This window comes from Bombus flavifrons, chromosome 1 (genome assembly GCF_040668555.2).
Source record: "Bombus flavifrons isolate JBK064 chromosome 1, iyBomFlav1_principal, whole genome shotgun sequence".
Lineage (NCBI taxonomy): Eukaryota > Metazoa > Arthropoda > Insecta > Hymenoptera > Apidae > Bombus > Bombus flavifrons.
In genome coordinates, this window is record NC_138442.1 from 16,551,748 (window position 1) to 16,570,807 (window position 19,060).

Sequence of the window (19,060 nt, forward strand, 5' to 3'; positions counted from 1 at the left end):
CACCAGCCAGAACGCGAACATCACGAAACGTGTCCTTTGAGATGACTGTCGAGACAAATGCGATACACATTGAAACATCCAATATAGTCATCAATGACACTAAAAACATACACGTATGTGTCAACCTCATATGTTTTCAATCGAACGAACATGTGTGCGTACCAAGCGTGTATATGTATGTGGCATGAGGTAAATATGAGTTTAAATTGAACGTATTGCTCGAGGACATGATATTGACATGTTGACATACGAGGATAATAAAGAGCACAAAAAAGCTTTTTGAATACTATTGCCTTTTAACGTATTAATTAAGTAAATATCAAGATCGCGTTAACAAGACGCAATCGTCACTTATTTACGAGCTGCTCCAGATAATTTGCATTATCGAATACTGAATGAACATAACTAATACAAAGAAGTATGTATTTGATTTCTGTTAAGCAAATACCTATTTTTCTATTCCACTTATACTTTGATAAAATAATATGTAAGTTATTTTATTTCAAAATTCATGAAATTTTCCTGTGTTATTCCACTACTTGTTTCTTAAATAAGGGTTAAAAAATAAATACATATGATAAATTTTTTAATACTCTAGAGACTCGTAATAATTTTGTGTGATCAACTATAAGTGTTGAAAATTCTACAAAGATTACCAAAAATAGAAAAATGGAAGATTAGCCTGTTCTTAAAAAATTATATATACTACAGCAGATTTGGCTATATTTCATATTTTTATTTAAAGCAGTTACATAAAATTATTTCATTCAAATACAACGTAAGATCTACAAAATTTCCTACTCATCAAACATGATACATAAATGTGATCTATGCAATGAAAGCTACACTGTATCAGGAACTTTCTAATCGTAAGAATATGTTACTGGTGCAACGTGGGTTACATAGAAGGAAAAGAGATCTCAATTTGGTCACGTAATAGTGGAACTTCTGCATTTGGTCACTCACTCACGTATCGTGAATTCAAAAATTCTCTGTGAATGGCCAGCAACATAATCAACAATTTCATCATCGATCTTGATTAAAGCAATACGTTACACAAAATATATCCATGAAATTTGAATAGCACGCATAAATAAATTCATAAAAACGTACAAAAGCTTCTATTTAAATTCTACTAGAGTTACTTTTTAGAACCTTTTATTCAAACTAAATACTATTTTCCACAAAATTGGAATTACCAAGCATTGAGATCCTATCTCCTATTTCAACATTCCAATATCAATCCAATAATATAGATAGATAATTCTATAATTCTGTGATATAATTCTCTAATTCCTATTCGAGTAGATAACTATTTGCATCGACTAATTAAAATGCAATAAAAGTCTTAAAAGGATCTTCAACATTCTACATTTGGATTTATACAAATTTGAGAAGAAACACATAATGTTTACATATGTTGCAAATTGTTGCATACATTGTTATAAAATTGTTTAATTTCGATATAATGTCAGCGTAATAGAATACATTCAATACAAACAATAAGTAACCAAAATAAAATTAAAGAGAATGATCATTTAAGTATATATATACAGACACACATATATACATATATACATACTTCCAAATCGCATAGCAATACGTATAGAAGTTTAAAATTAGCAAGCAACACATCACCCCATTTTCTCCCAATAGTGACTCAACCGTTCTATAATTTCAATTTCAAATATTTATAACCGACTTATTTGCTACCTCATTCTTATTCATATTTGTATCGAGTTGGAACTGAGAGCGAAGAAACGAACATAAATTGCCTGTAAAAGTGGGATGTATTTAATCAACGTACAACTTGATTACCGACTTTTTCGAGAGTCACGACGAATCATACGACTTCAGCAAGTTTCACTTACACAAGTAAGAAAATGTTAATAATCCTCATTCTTCGGGACATGTACACGGTATATCAGAAAGTTGGAGCAAAAATATGGGTATACTCGTAACCTCTATCTGCCAAAGCGAAATATATGATGTATCCTAAAATGCATCTATATCAAGAAACGACTATTTTAGTTTCTTGATACAGGTAGAAGCATATTTTAATTAATGTTACGGATTTATATCATATATGCAAATATCTTATAATAATATAATCCTGGTGTCTTTGAATCAGTTCAATAATCTATGTCAGGACAGGTGTTCGAAAGAATTTTGAGATCGTGTCTTGCAATTAACAGAGATACATAGATCCAATTCACATCTAATATTTTGCCGAGATTTTTCGAAAATTCTATACCTATATATATGTATTTCAAAAAATTAGAAACTTGACCAAAGAACGATGTTTCAGTTCACGGTATAAAAAGTTAACGACCATTAATTTTCTCATTGCGTGACAAAAGAGCTAATTCTACAACCAGATCCCGCCATGAGTCAACGTTATCGTTCTACGTAGTCATTCAACAATTCTCATCGCATTTTCATTGCCCAAGCCCCCAGATGTCACCGTGCCCCACTGATCAATACCGATCATCCACCCACCCTTCCCATTTCCCAGAAGTCAAACCCATGTAGTAACCAATCCATCCCCATTCAAACAAGACCTTGCTACCCCTAACCCAAAAGCTCCTAGTCCAAAAAAGGGGGTCGAGGAGGTTCGAACGCCTTTGGAACACACACGACGTGCAGGCACTTACACACGTGCGTTGGAAACAAACATAGAGACAGGCAAGGAATGCTTTCTATGGCGTCACTGAATTACAGTCGCACGCTTGTGCGTGTACACGGTGAAACAGTCCGCAAGGCCAGACCACGAGATGCCTCGCGATTGGTCGTGCCGGCATCGTACGATGGTCTCGTCTCGTTATAAATAAGATCCGTTCCCCCGCCCCTCGCGACAGTCAGCCTGCTGGTCCGTATCGCTGCGTCAGCGCGTACGTTAACTAGAATACGTACGTAAGTACTTATACACATAGTGTCGTGTGCGCGCGAACGTGAGAGTACGGGCCTGTGCACCACTATCGCACACTCGAAACAGAGACGCCGAAGTGAACGTGGCAAGAGGCGCCTCGGTGCGTGCGCGACGCCAGCGCTGGCCACGTTGCGGCCCAGACGATAACACCGAGAAAGTGTATCGGGTTAATGAAACTTTCTAGCCGACGCGGTCCTTCGTCGCACCGCCACGGGTCCTTTAATCACAGCTTACGCTCGCGTGGGTGGCAACGCGCGTACCAAAGGAACGGTGTGAAACAAGACAAGATTAGGGATAAATAATTGGCAAGGATTTAAGGTAGTGGATTTCGAGCAGTAGGATTTGATAGAGCGCGTCGTTGTTGTTTTTCGTTGTAATCGTGACCTAGTGGGAGAGATATGCGGAGGTTTTATTGGAATTTTTGAAGCACTATAGTTGGAGGCTTTCGTAGTAGGTCGTTATACATATTTGATTGTAAGTTAGTGTGTACTTAGTTTATTAGACACTTGTTAGGACGAACGTTATTTAGATAACAATGCAGTAACAGGGAAATTACACACTGTAGAAATCACGAATTTATCTGGATTTTTATTTTTATCATACGATGTTGGAAGCTTTATCTTAATTATTTGGTTAATGATCGATAGTAGAAGATAACAATTCTTTTAGACATAAAAGTAAGGAATATCTAGAAACATGCGTTTCGTGAAAATTATTTTAGAAAATATTCCACGGATAAATGGAGTAGCAACAGGCAGGGAAGCTCTGAAAATTTTAGGGAAGCTTTGAAAATTTTAGGGAAGCTCTGAAAATTTTAGGGAAGCTTTGAAAATTTTAGGGAACCTCTGAAAATGTCCTTGGTCTCTCGCGTCATCAATTTTTTACGCGAAGCGAGTTGCAGGTACTCTCTCTTGGTCTTCGAGTATACGTATTGAGACAGTAATATCCACGGAAAAATGATTTAAAAGAATATACAATCAAATTTCAATATTTTTGTTCGGAAATTTCCTCTATCCACATAGAAGTTACGACTAAAACTTCTGAACAACTATCACAAACGATTTTGCCACAATAAGATACACTAACAAAAGTCTCCTGTATTTTATGGAAATAAATTGGCTTGCAATAAAAATGTAGACTTGTAATAATACGCTTTTTACAAAATTAAATTTCAATGTTCATCATATAATATTTGTTATATAATAATATGATAAAACTGAGAAGCTGCATATATACTTACTGTCAAGATAGTAAAAGGTTGACAAATTGTTTATTTTAATTCCCTAATATACTATTTTTTGAACTTTTTCATCAAAACTTACTATGAGAAGTACGTCATATGCAACAATTTAGTGCACATATAATTAAAGCAACTTAGTTGGGAGGCATTATACTTCGAGTCATGAGTTGCTCTACGATAATGTTTGTCAAACTTTCCTAATTGTAACTTTCTATGAAAAGTATATTTCATGTCGTGACTTGATATATTTTTGATAAAACAAAAGTAGTGAAATTTATAGAAAAATGTATCTACTTATTCCATTTTGTTCGAGTTACAGCGATCGTTATTTATTATGTTGACTTCGTGATCCCTTAATAAATTATAAATTACAATTTAATAGACGTTAATAGTGTAAAATAGGAATACAAACTACTTATTTCTGAATTCAATTTAAAATGTAAAATTGAAAATTATGGAAGTACTTTAACACATTATATTCTTGAAAAAATTCTCTCTTGAAACATAACTTTTGAATTCCCTTTGTATACAGCAGAACAGCTATGTTAAACATAACATCTAGTGCTGCAGGATCTAAAATTCTATGAGTTTTAAATTTAGTTTCGCTTTTTTTTTTATTAAATTCATCCTATATGGCGGATCGATAAAATTCAAATTTCGTGTTTACGATATCCAGTATCCACATCTCATACCTTATAGTTTATATCTTACATATAACACGTGTTTTGTTACTTTTCCATCTTACAGCTTATTATTAGAAATACTGAAAATAGAGTGAGTAATAAAACAAATACATAAAAAAAGTAACAACTGAATAATTTATTTCATTTCGCTGAAAAATTTTAAAATATTTTGAATTAAAGTAAAAGATGAGAACTGAAGAAAGGCATAATATCTTGTGTATGTACTACATCTACATTATGTTAGTAACATTAAGTAACCTTTTATTTGATAAATTTAAATAATAATTTAATAATAACACCATTTTACTGATTAATTAATCTTTCTTTCTCTCTATAATTTATTTAACCCAGAAATTACTTAATTACTCTTTTACAAAATTTTCGCCAACGTTAAGATTTGATCTTGCAATATTTCATCAAAATAAAATCTTAGCAGAAAAATTTCAATTAATGCTGGAGTAAAAACTTGCAATTTGCAGCTGAACACAATTTGCAGTTAGACGAAATTTGTTTCTACTGCACGTACATACTATTTTCATCCGAATCATATGACTTTACAATTGTAATACATAGTGCCTCGAAATGTAATTTGCAAACGAACGAATTGCGTGCATATTTGTAAGCAACGGAACATAAATTAATGGAATTTTATTATCATCGAATCTACAGACCACACATACTTTGCTACTTATCAGATCACGCGTTGTATGAAACATATTTTTCAAATAATACATACAAACATTTTGAACAATTTTCAAAATCGCTAAAAGAAGATACGACATATAAAATTTTGTCTAAATTAACATACATTTATCGAATAATAAAAACAAGTGTTCATTGTATTACTCGCAATTAAATTTTCTATTTATTTACAATGGTTCCATCATACGATCTGGTATATTTCATAATTTACATAACCTTATCAGTCAATGGCAGGTGGCACATAACAAATTATTATTAGATATATTATTAGATACAGATTAGATATATATTATTATATTATTAAATAATCTATGATAAAAATGCACCTCACCAAATAAATCAATCTTCCTTCCGCTGCTTTAAAATAATACTGACAAATTAGAACGTTTAAACGCGGCATTTATTTAATTTATTAATTATACATGTGTCATGGATAATAACATCACTGATAATAACAAATCATGTTCTAAACAACTAAAATCAGGATTGTCTAGTTTTTTTAGATAATATTCGTTTAGGTTAAGCTTGGCCAAAACTTGTTCAAGCAATAGCAGTGGTAATAGTAGTACTAGCAGTAGTACACAGGCATTTTGATATTATACATATAAATATGTAACCATTACAAAGTGACACTCATTATATGCAATTAATTTATTAAAATAAAGTAGAAAAACAGGAAGACAGCAGGATTATTATTATCTTTTTTTTTTTTTTTTTTTTTTTTGCATTTACATAAGTTTCTTTGACATACACAGTTGATCATAAGCATTAGAACATTTACTGATACGAATTGAACGTTTTTCACTATTTCTATTTTTTAGTAAGTAATTTTATAATAAACCTGCTATCGTACCTCGTGTCATTGTTGTGTTATCGTGTAAAATGTTGAATACAATTTTAGAACTCGTCAATTATAAGACATAAATATGTATATATGAAAAGAAACTTTTATCTAAAATATTATGTAAGGTAAAATACAAGGCTCGTGAGAGTTCCCCAACAAATGTAATATAAGGAGTAGGTATCCTAATACTTATGACCAACAGTGCATATCTTGTTTTGTGCAAACTGTCTGCAAAAACTGATGTGTTGTTTGACGTTATGCTTATCGCTGATAGATATTTTACATCTCGTCTAGCTAGTACGTCGTATATCTTATTTCGTTTGTTATTCGCAGCATATACATTCATACGTTCATATGATATATGTAACGATATAATATATTAATGAGCCTCTTCGTAATCTAATTTTTTATGACTTCGATTAGAATGACGGCTGAAACTCGCGATTTGTAGACGAAATTACGCTCGGCTAACGATAACAGCAAAAAATCAACAGCACGATATCCGCTTAATTCGCAAACAGAACGCGCGATAACACCGTGGAAACGTGTCAGAGGAATGAAATCATTTGCGTCACAATGGATGGTCCTTATCACTCAAGCTCCGTTTCTGCAGACTAAACATAGACGACCATATCCGGAGATACGTAATCCGCGTTACGTACGAGAGTAGTTATCTATTTTGTTGCTGTATCAATACTTCCGATACTACAGTATATTTCTTATCCGCGGAATAGGAACTGCTAATGAGAATATACGAACGTGAATGAACTTACAATGAATGGAATTTGTCACATCTATAGTATAGTAAATGAATTTCTGTTACAATATTTAACTCTTTCAGGCGGGGAATAATAGAGTATCCCGGAATTTAGAACGGACAGTAGAAGATTTAGCAAATAAGGGATGAAAATAATTATTGAAAAGAAGAGAATAAGTATACCAAAAAATAATTTTTGTTTCGTATAAAATTATTATTTTAGAAAATTATTTTCTATAGAATAATAATTACTTCTCCAACGTCAGGATTTCTTGCATTACTTTTATACACCTAAATCGTACACCTAAATAAAAATTCAAGATTAAAATTAATACCAAAACGATAGAAGTGTACAATATAAACTATGTAGTTACAAACGAGTTATGATTTAGCTTCTCAGAAATCAAATTGATCGATTTAAAGATATCTCAATTTCGTTATCCGGATACGTAAATACTGTTAAGCTTTTTAAGAAAGTGAATTATTTACTTCCATAAATTTATTTATTATGAAAAATTGCATAAACTAAAATCGAAGGAAACAGTTAAAATGCTTTTGTTTACATTTCAATAGATAAAATTAATCAATATGACTTCTTAGTACTTCAATTTACAATAGAATTTCATTTATTTGAATGAAATTTTAGTCACTGTTCGATTAAATGAATTTCTACTTATCAAATCTACTTACCTAGAAGACTAAATCTACTTATTCGAGTGAATAAATTTATTGTATGATTGACTAAATCTACTTATCTGAACGTAAATTTCTACTATATAAATGAAAAATCACGAGCAGTAGGAAAACTCAGTAAATCGTACTTTATGAACTCCAGTTCTATAAACCGCTTCTCTCGACAGGTTCGTATAAACAGAGTATTACCGACGATCTAAAATTAAATAGTAACGAAACGAAAACTAAATTCATAGTGAAACTATCAGCAATACCGATAACAGGAAAAATGTTAATTTACCGTGAGTTTTCACAATTTTTCAACAATTCACAACCAAATTTTACGCTGCAGAAAATCATAATTTTATTGATATTTATGCATCGATACATCTTTTTACGAAACAAACATATTCAGTCTGGACAAAAAGTATATACATCAGCAAACAAATTTCACTAAAATCATGGAGTATATGTACATACGTACGTCCCAGCGATAAAATCATAACGTAATAATAATAACTTCGGCTACATGTGAGTCTTGTATACTCGATTACAAGTCTAATATAATTGATGAACACGAGGATGCATTAGGTTAATTAAATTCGTTAATAATCTGATAATGATACACAAGAGGCTGCAGATATCGTGTTACGAACGTTATCAAGAATACAGATGATACCAAAACACTCTTGGGATTGGTAATTCGATGACAATCTTAGAATAAAATATGTACCTCCATAAATGGTATCGATCTATCTACAACATCGTTCTGGCGATTCTTATTAAGGATTACTCATTTCTTTCTATACCCGTTTTTTCCAACATCAATAATATTTATTAATGACAGTTATTTTACAAAATAATTTTATAAAATAGTGACTAAATACAATATATGTATTTTGTAATTGAGGTAATTATGCGCAAAAGGGGGATTCAACTTAAGTTTTGTTGGATTTCGGATATCTTGTAGAAGGCAGGGTCCTGAGTAATATGCACTTTATCCGAGATGTAGGACGATCGTGGTTCGAAACTTATGACAAAAAGAAAAATGGTACTTGTTAGATTTACTCCAATACAAGTGGTTAAGAATAAAATTGCATGTACATTTGCATAGGATTGCGATCCTAATAATGACAAGATATGGTTAGATTAGATTTCATTAGCTTCAAGGCGGACCACATCAGACCCCCCAAAAGATTTAATCTAATTTTTGAACCATGATCGTCCCACGCCTCGGTCAAAGTATATGTTCCACTGAAATTTCCTGTCTACAACATATCTCAAACTTAAGGTCATTGAACTTGGGATCCCTCTTGCGCGATAATTACCGTAATTCATAATTCTTGTAATTGCAGTTTTTACAAATATTATAATCAGTTATATTATATTATATTATAGTTCTATTGTTTACAAAAAAAATTAACTTCTCGAAATATGTCAAGCTTAAAATTCTAAAAATAATAAAGAAATTACTAAAAGTGTCAGACACTGAAATTTCACGATTCCGTATCCCAGGATTTACGTACGACCTGTATCAAAATATCTTTACAGCTATTCGAAATGCCAAAGTTCCTCAAAGTTTGTACGGATTACAAGCCAAAATAGTAGCCGGCTGGCACAACAATGGACTGGCGAAATGAAATTTAAGTATCTATCGAGGGGAATGCGAATTAATTAAAATATTCGATACGATCGACATGTTTATTAGATGAAACTTGTGGCATGAAAATTCCGTGGAATGTTCTCATCCAATTATGAAACGAACAATACCGCGTTGTTTTGTACTAAGACGAGCACTAAGCACGCGTCATGAACCATTTTCGTTCTCTCTTTGCACAACGATCGAACGATCGACGATGGCAAGGCGACGCGACTAATTTATTGGAAGAATGTCGTAACTGACTGCAAACAAAACTATTGACGTTTGCTCCAGGAAATTGCATCTGGCGATGTAATTTTAAACTAGAAATCAGAGTGGACGTTCCCGTGAATTTATTCGACCGTTTTCATCCACCTCCGAAATGTTGCAACATTTGCGAGCTTTCGAAACCAACTTTCCTGCATTTATATCTCGCCAGCCACGTTTGAAAGGTAAAAATAAACAGAATGTCGAGCAAGATATCATGATTGAAAATGTAATAGTACCATTCCGAATAATCATGATGACTTTTTGCCTTTTCAAGGTACCCCGTTAATACAGGTGAAACAATAAACCAATATAATTTCCGCGAATCAAATTGTAGATACGAAATCGTTAGTATTGAATAATACATTAATAAGATTTTACGCATATCATATATTCAGGAGCGTGTATTTCTTTATTCGAAAGATATTGAAAAGTTTCAAAGTAAAAGAATTAACCGATATTTCAAAAGATACTAAAAAATGAACCATAATAATAATGAACGTAATTGAGATTTACTAGAAAATTACGAAATTAGATCGGTTAGAAAATTACAAAGATAAAATCTGGTACAAAATAATTCATCACAAAAGTAAAAAAAATACTTGTATGAAAAGTTCATGCCCATTACATAATTGGGCTCGAAAATATTCATTTGGATAAAGAAATGCAATGAATATGTTATTACCTTATTATAGTAACATAACTATGCTATGAATCAGTAATTTTATTTCTCAAAAGTGAGCACATTTTCTATTCAGAAATTATTATGAGAACTATCATCTAGTATTTACTGCAATTTATCTTTCAGAACTCTGACATCTCCTTATAGTTACATCCCTTCAAATATTCACGAGCAATAATCATCAAAAATCCATTTTCTAGTATTAAATTAAATTTCCATAAGCATTTCAAGGTTCAACAAAAAAGGGAAGATCCAGATTCAAAGAAAAAGAAAAAATTATTATTAAATATATGTCAAAAATCTTATCTTCGAGTTTTAAAAATTATACATGTTTAAATATCTTTTAAAGCGGTTTCCGTGATATTAAGAAATCGACTTGATCAACTCTAAATTTTATGTACACCTTTGACGCATGTATTATTGTAAACCTTGCTAGAATTAATTCAAAATTTCTTACTTTTTCATTTCTCTAATCGACAAAAAATACAAAAAGATAAAGATTATTATTTTAGTTAGACTCCAAAATGTTGTCACGTTTTTAATTAACGACTTCCTCCTTTCATTCTGCTACTTCTTATAGCCGAACTCATCCTAATTCTACTTTTCTCTACCTTAACTAAGCAGATCGAAATTATGAAAAACGAAACGATGAAAAAACTGGCCCCAAATCCTAGACAACTGTATTTTCTTTAGAAAAACATTAAGTAAAATACATGGCTATTGTTAATTAATTCGTCATTATCATCATATTAATTAATTTACCAATTAAACAAAATTCAACTTTAAAAGTGTCTAAATATGTAAGTATATTCCAGGCTTTACATACTCTTCAAATTTGAATATTTCATTCAAGAAAATTTATGAATATTATTAAGATATAGATAAATATATATAATAAATATATGGAAAATTTCAACAAACACAAATTGTATAGTTTTGTTGCGAAAGATGCCGAAACACCACAGCTTCCAGCAGAAGAACGTCTTAATCGAGTACGTTAATTAAAATCACTGATCACATTAATTAAATAGTGTAACGACGATCAGTAATTTTAATGTCCAGATGCAACAATATCCGGCGTGCAACTGACACATGACGTCTATTATCTTTGGCACACTAGACAAAACAATGATGATAACGTTGTCATCTCCCGCATCAGAATCGGATACTCTTTGACCTGACGTCGCCTCTGGCATGTATTTAATAGCAATAACAACAATAACGAAGATAACGTTGTACGGGCTCGAACAAGTCGAGTACGGATAACCTTTCCATTAGGGTAAATTACAAACCGGCCGTGAGAGATAATGGTCCAGCAAGCATTTTCGTTTTCGAGCAAAAATCGAAATGGAGGAAAAAATTCGAAAAATCAGAAACCACGATGGAACACATGTATCAACGGCATTAAATTAAGCTTTCAAAGGGCGATTCTGCAAAATGGAGCGACAAATTGTTTCCGCTACTACCATCGTTACAAAACGCGATTGCTTTTAATTAAAATTAAAAGCATTCGTCACGTATCTCTACAATCGTGAATTCTTTCTTTCACTGACTCTGGAATTTTTTGCGTTGGCATTTTTCATCTTGTTACCTTTTCGCTTCCATCAACGCTGAATCGCTTGAAATATGACAAATACACTTTCATCGCTTTACAACTGATTTAGAATGGTTCATTTTACGAAGTTTAGTGATACGTGAATGGAAATAAAAAGTGCAACAATCTTTTATTCTTGAATTTTTACAATACGAAAGTATGTTTGGTCAGTAACTTTAAAATAATTACGATCAGTGTGACGTTTCTCTTTTAAAAGGCAAATCTCTTAATAACGAAATATTAGCAAACATTTTTTAAACAAATAGGCTATTTTTACAAGCAGATCGTGAGATATGTAAAAATCAATAATCGTCGATAACATCTAACGGATGCAGACATCAGTTTCAAAGCTCACTTGTTAGATGGTAGATTTTCAGCTCCAACGAGTTAATATTTCGCTGGAATAAAGCGCAACATTTTTACAAATCGCAAGTGGAAATCACAGTAAATCACACTCGTTTCGCTCATTATAATAAACTACTAAAATTACTAAAACTGCTAGAAATAATTTATTTCTAATACTCTGAAAGTTATTGCAGAGATCCGTTCTTCAAAGCTTCTGTTAAGCTTCTGTAAAGTTTATCACAAAATACTACTCCACAGACCTTAAAATGTCGAAAACTATTTATATTCTGACTATGTTCAAGAATCTAAATCAACCATTGTAGCGTTTCCCTGTAATCCTCCCTATATAGCGAGCTACGACCCACTAAAGATAAAAAAGAAAAGTCACTTATTGAATCTCAAATAGTGATTATTGAATCTCAAACTTAGTGATCTCAAATAGTATGTATCAAGATAGTATCTTATCACTGAGGAAACGTTTTCTTTTTATCGAAGATTCACGAATCAATAACCGCTAATCGATTCATTGTACGCGATAATTTGCAAGGGGTTTAAATTTCTCGTCTGTCGCACTTAAAATGACCGACATACGAACGAGTCTTCTTGCAGTTCTTGGCTCTGCTCGACACCTCGACAAAACAGATGGATGACCCTGCCAACAAACGACCCTGCTTTTCGGCTGCCAAAAACTTTCCTGGTCTTGCGACTTCCCTCTCGAAATGATCGGGTTGCATGTACGACCTCACGTTAATTATGAGGCTCGGTATCGAACTGCAACGTCTTCCTACAATTCATCGCAAATCAACGTAAAACAACTGCTTTTTACAAGCAGTCTTTAGACCGAATACTTTATTTCAATAGTCGAACGATGAAACGATCTCGAACTATATCCATGAATCGTATTTATTATTAAATTATGAATTATTAATTCCAAACATGGATAAAGCTTCGAAAATGTTTACCCTTTACATATTATTAAACAATGATCTTGTTAGCAAAGAGAATAAGAAAAGCGTAAAATTTGGAATGTTAGAAAATTTAGAAAATTCATAAAGATAAATTGGATAAATTGTTACTCCAATTACAATTCATGTAGAAAAATCAAATACCATTGAGGTTCGCGAAACTTTAATTGTATTGATAAATCAATTACTTCGGAGATACTGAATTGTCGCTTTTATTACTTAAAATGCAATTGGAATTAATAACGGTGTACGACTATAAAACGATTTAATTTTATTGATATTCAATTGCATTCAGAGTCTACGACCGAAGGAATATTTCAATTTACTTTAGCTCCGATTTAATTGTCATCCAATCAATTGGTCACTCCTATCGGAATTAATAATTATAATATAGAGTGAACCTTCGAAAGTATTAAATTAAACGCGATTCAAATCACGGAGATAGAATTTAAATATTCCCAAGTACTTGTTACTTAAATCATATGAAATTTTAATTAATAGAATAAACATTTACACCGAATTTAAACAGTCTCGCAAAATCTCATAGAAATAACAAAATGTTAACAGTATTCCAAAATCAATTTCATAGATATCTCTATTTACAAAACGTTAACGAACTACCATCGAAATTTTTAATCAAATTTATCGCGTTTCGATTAAATTAAAAAAAAAATGAACAAAATAGCATTTAAAAAAAAGAGAGAGAGAGAAGAATGAATCAAGTAACATCCAATTAATAGATAAAACTGTATGATCCAATAATTTTTTATACCAATAACGAATTTTTAACGGTACTCAAACATTAATTTCATAAATACTTTAGCTTACAAAACGTTTACAAACTACCATCGAAACGTAAATCAAATCTATCGCGTCTCGATTAAATTTGAGAAAAAAGAAAAAAAAGAACGAACAAACTACAGTGCTAAAAAAGGGGGAGTCCTGAATGAAGTAACATTCAATAAATAGATAACAACTGGATCGTCCCAACGGAATCGCAGCTCGAGTTTCTGGTCAATCAAAAAAGCAGATGAACAGGGCCGATACAATCGACGCCCGTTTAAAATCAACAGATCGAGACCAGTGCCGCGTACTTCCGAGTACATTGTTTTCCATATTCACCAGAGAATTCTCGCGCGTTGATTGCGGTACAAAAGATAAACGAAAAGTAAAAGTCGACGAATGAAATTGCACGAAACGAAAGGGAGAGAGAACGCAAGCGAATGAAACAAGACTAGCAAAAAAAGAAAAAAACGCGGGTTCTGGGCCAGTAAGCCGACCGATGGTGGTTGTTGTATCGTTATTTACGGTTATAATTGAAGGGACCAAGTTTCGATACTACGAGAGAACTTCTCGACTTTGGATTAAGGTATAAAGTCAGCTAACAGTGGTCGAATCGTGAAAGATGCAGAGACTACGAAAACTATACCGATACCTTGCTCCTCCCTAACGAACAGTGTGCGAAGGAATCCTCTTAATGTGATTAAACTGCACGTATTCTACCTTATCCTAGCCATAATCGTAATCTGAATTTAAAGCGATGTCTCTATAAGACCTGAATTTCGTAAATACGCGTACTCATTGGTTCTTTATACGCTGATTTTCTTTCGAATGGACTTTAGGTCCGGTGAATTCTTTTCGACTGAAAGGTTCGGAATTAATCATAGCGAAAACGGTTTAAATCTAAATCTAAACGAACAAGCTAAAGTTGAAACGCGAACAGGATCAAAGAAGATGATGAGCCTTCATAGATGTTAATTCCGTTACGAAGGACAGGTGTGTGTCTTTGAACGTTGATCGATAACGCAAAGAATGAATAGCTTGAATGGTTACTCGCATCATCATTCGTGCTTATGTACCGCTTTTGAATCGCCAGTGTGCTGTGATACTTCACGCGATCCTTAAAAATCGTTGCGAATTGCTAAGTAGGGACAATTATATGATGTTCTTGGGTGTCTTTAAAAAGTCTTTAAAACGTACAATGGCTACGTTGCGTTCGTTTATTTAACTTTAAAACAACTGCTCGCTAGTTGAGAGCTGTAACATATGTAAAACCACTATGTTATGCAAAATTTCATAGTAATGAATAGAGCTTCTGGAGTATGTGAAGAGCATACGACGACAGACACGCAATCTTCGATATTGTTATTCTTATGGCATTCGATCGTCAATAATTTAAATACAATCTTGTTGGAAAGAATGTCTAACAGTTAAAATAGAATTAATCTTTAGAAACAGCTGATAATATAAGATAATTTAATGTAAGAACAAAATGATTATAAAACAATTTTAAGCGTCTAAATACAGTTAAGAATTATTTTTAAAAATGCAATTAAGAATAAACGTAAACTGCGTGCTCGAAATTCTACGTTTCTAAAATAAATTAAAGGGTAGCTTTTATTTGAAAATGGATTTTATCTGAAAATTTTCATTGGTAAAGGTACAACCGTATCAACGAAATAGAAATCGAGCTACTTCGATCGCTATCACTTTCTTCTATATAGGGTGTTCAGCATTTGATAATACTTTCAATGCACAGATTATGCAAGTAAGAAATTACAAGAATTGCTTCCCATAAAAGACGTAAAAAAGTAATTCGATTTTCAAGAGCTCGTTAATTTAAACTATTGTTATCAGTTAGTCGAAAATCTTTATCCTCTTCCCGCTTAACAAGACTAATTAATTAACTCATGAAATTGAATCTTAGATTTTCAGTTATCTGATAATAGAATCACTTTAGCCGATTTTAATATCTACTATTATATCGATTTCGAAACAGAAATTACTTTCCAATAATTATTTTAAATGACCGTTGACATATCTACTACGCACACCACGACTATTATTTATTACAATTATTTATTAAAGGACTTATACTACAATTAAATATATGATTCATGTATGTACATAGTCGGAAATTTTAAATTTACTCCTTCAATCAATATCGAATGTCTTTGTATGAATTTCAAAATCTTTATCGGACAAATACTTTAGAAATTAAACAAACATTAATTACTATTGAGCGATAGTGACAGAAGTTAGCGTGTATTATAAATAAAAAATTAGGAAATTTTTAAAAATTCATTCATAATAATATCTGAAAAATGACTGCTTACTATTTACCATAGATAACGAGGAAATTCGATTAGTAGCGAAGATTTATAATACCTTTAACAGTACTATTCCATACGTTTATTATTACGCTACTTTCCTTCGTCATAATATCATTGTACTGCTACTCGACTTGTTTCTAAGAGTTATTACTTCCTACTCCCATCAGAACGAGGAATTGTAATTTCTTTTCCTTGCAAACAAAGAAAAATTCGATTACAGAGGGTTAACGATATAAAAGCAGCAGCATGGAAATGCATTTCAACGGTGGCGGGAGTGAAAATAACGTGATGCCATTTCGCATTCCGCGAATAGCGAGTTCTCGCGGAAGAAGAGAGATACTGATGACCGGACATCCGTCTATCTTGGGCGCGCACGTATACCTACGCGGCTGGTTACGAAAGGAGAACTTAAACTCGATGGAATGCATGGCGAGAAACCGGCTCTCCTCGTGTGAGAGAACGGCCTGTGAAGAAAAAGAGGCTGAGAATGTTTTTGATATGCGACCATTTCTGCATGGATTCGAGAAAACCTTGACACGCAGTTTTGTCATTGTGTATATGCAATAGCGATGGAATCGATCAGAACAATTGTCATCGTTGACCTCTTGTATTAAGGTGGAGAATCGACACCTTCCATTCGGATCATTGTTGCGCAGCGTCGTTCTCTTCATACATTAATTAATTTTTTTCATTCTGCGTAACTATCACGTAATATTATGTAAACAGATTGGAATAAAAAAGAAATGTGGCGCCAAGCGTATATTGAATACCGAATTTCAGGTTTAACGAACGCAAAACACAGAACACATTAAATTTTTAATCAAGATCAGATAAAATAACTTCATTCACAAATGTGTAGTCCTTTTCTGCTCTTATACGAAATGTGATAATTGATTATCAAGGAAATCAAGGAATGTTTAATTTATTAAAATTTTGTATTCATGTGAAAGGATCCATTTTGTATTCAGAAATTTACAAAAATTATTTACAATAATTATAACAAAATTATGAATGAAAAATTATGTGTCGACTTGCACGATGTTCTAATTTAAACACTCTATTGAAATAATTTTCAATAAGTTAGAAAGCGTTGAGAAGTATACTTAAAATATGAATGTGACTTAAAATAACAAATATTGTAGAAAACATAATACACACAAATGTCAATAGTGAATGAAGCAAGGATCGAAAAACGCGATGAATTTACATACTAGATATAAAACGTACAAAAAGAATATCTAATCTTAGTCTGCATAATTGAAGTTTTTATTACAATACATAACATAAGAGTCCTGTAACAACTAAAATTATAAACAAAATAATACATCTTAATAATTTGAATAACCTTTTCTAAGTTATTTCTGTCTTTGTTCTGTGCGTATATTTTTAGATTTTAACAAAATGAGAAAATTGTGTAAAGTAGAAAATACATATACAGGAAGTATAATTTAACCCTGAGCATCTGCTCATGATCTTACTTTATAGTTAATGCTAAAAATAGCCTAAGAACTGCTGTGCAGCATAATACATACTGATGGTTTTAAGTTGTCTACAATAGCAGTGACTTTTAATAGATCCATATAAACTTACGTAAGTAATAATCGTGGGATAAGTTGTTCTTTATGATACAAAATGATAAATTAAAAGACATAAAATATTCGTTTCTTCCTATTTTTAGTGTAAATTTCATTACCGAATTTTAATTTCGACTGACTAAATTCGTTTGAATTCAAATCGCAAAAATTCTAATTCTCAAGTGCAAGTGTCTTATTCTATGTACATATTGCTAAACAGGAAGTGAATCTGTGTCATTCTGAAGGAAGATAATTTGCTATATCAATGATTTAAAGCCATAATTTTCAGAATCAAATCTTGTATGAATCAAACATTATCATCCTATGAATGATTCATCAAACATACACCTTAATTATCATCTGGTTTTCAGAACAAGTTTCAAAGCAATGTGTGAAAAACACTACGATCTTCCTTGATTTATGTAATTACTGTGGAAAACGTTTGACAACCGGCTTGTTCGAAACTTCCAAGGACTGAGTCAGTCCCATCGCTATACGCTGCTAAGGTAAGGCCAGGCGCACGCCCATCCGGTCGTCCAATCAGCGACTGCGACGTCATCTCGTACGATGTAACGGAGAGACTCACCCACGTGGTAAGAGCATCGTGTTATTTTAGTATCGCACCACGAGAAAATCTAATTGCACGATCCTGTTCTCAAACGATCATTCTAGAATTTCACGCCATGCGTGTTTCACTCTTTATGCGATCGTAAATACCGTTTTCGAATGAAATTAAATACAGTTTTTTATTTCACATTAGATTTACTCGTAAAAATAAAACCATTGACGTTAATAAAATACGAACGCATCGCGACTCCGCGTCACAACATATGCTGTTGATTTTCAATTCGCTGCAGCTATATTTCGTTTAATTGACCAATTAGGCATCACAGAAAAAAAAGAACATACATCAACTTTTTTCTCTGTTAATATCACCCATCGATATTATCATTTCGATTTATAATCGATCTTATGATTATTTTTAATAAAGAAGTTCAATCCTTTAAATAACGTAGAAACTTGTGAATGAAATACATTGATATCGTTATAAAGA

The 19,060-nt window shown here is 32.3% G+C and overlaps 1 protein-coding gene across 2 annotated transcripts in view; it reads right to left on the reverse strand.

Moving 5' to 3' along the window:
• The window catches only part of LOC138179323 (uncharacterized), a 153,476-nt gene that overhangs the window by 133,445 nt on the left and 971 nt on the right, over positions 1 to 19,060 (reverse strand). The gene's annotated exons all lie outside the window — the stretch shown is intronic.